Genomic DNA, 1,162 nt, shown 5'->3' with positions numbered 1-1,162 from the left:
TTGTTTTTTAAAAAACTATAGAAAAAAAGAAAAAGAAAATGAAAACTTAAAAAGTGTTGAATTACATTTCTCATAATTATTTGCTCTTTCCATGCTGCTACTTGATGTTAGGCATCAATCAAAAGAAAACATAGATTTGTTAAATTATCACTTATGTCAAAAACTTAAGTTTATAAGAGATAAATTTAATCAATACTTTAATACTTATTCTCACTTGAAATATTTAATTCAAGTAAGTCAATATTTGAACACAGGACCTTTGACTATATATTATGTTAAATCATCACTTATTCTAAAAACTTTCATATATATATATATATATATAGGGTTAAATACTATTTTGCCCCTTAGGGTTTAAACTATTTAGTTTTTCCCCTTTTGGGTTTCATTTTTATTACAGGAGGTACCTGTGGTTTTCATAAAGACGGAAATGGTACTTCCGTTAAAATTCCGTCCAAAACTTAATGGAACACCACTTAGCACCAATCAAATGTCGCCACGTGTCATACAATTAATTTTTTTTAAGAAAATATTTTAAAAAAAAAATTAAAAAGATTAAAAATTTATATTTTTAAAAAAATAATTAAAAAAAAAAAAATTGGCCTTTTGGGGTAGCCAACCACCCCCTTTGGCCATGGGGTGGCCTGGCCACCCCCATCTGGCTGGTTTGTGGGGTGGCTGAAACCACCCCCAGTGGGTTTGGCCACCCCCTTTACAAAATCTGTCTCACAGCATGGAATATTAGCTGATCTACAAGGACTGATCCACAATCTCTTCTTTCTTTGCACTTTATCTTCTTAAACTAATAATGAAGGTACAAACCCGCTTATCATAGCAAATCCAAAAGGGGTGGCTGTTCAGTTTGTGATTTGGCATGACTAGCCTGAGAGGCTGAAGAGGCCGCCCTTCCTCTTCCTCTTCCGCTTCCTCTACCAACAACAGTTGAAGGCGGCGGAGCAAGTCTAGGCACAGACGGCTCATTCTTGTTGGAAGCAAATATGGATCCAAGATCTGTAGATTTCTTATTTGTGTAACTACTTGAAGCAAATATGGATCCCAAAACATCAGCCCGTAGGGTGGCTCGCCACCTCCCAAATGGGCAACTTTTTTTCTTTTTTGAAAAAACATAATTTTTTAATCTTTCTTTTTTAAAAAAAAAATA

This window comes from Corylus avellana, chromosome ca10 (genome assembly GCF_901000735.1).
Source record: "Corylus avellana chromosome ca10, CavTom2PMs-1.0".
NCBI lineage: Eukaryota > Viridiplantae > Streptophyta > Magnoliopsida > Fagales > Betulaceae > Corylus > Corylus avellana.
This window is presented reverse-complemented; position numbering follows the sequence as displayed.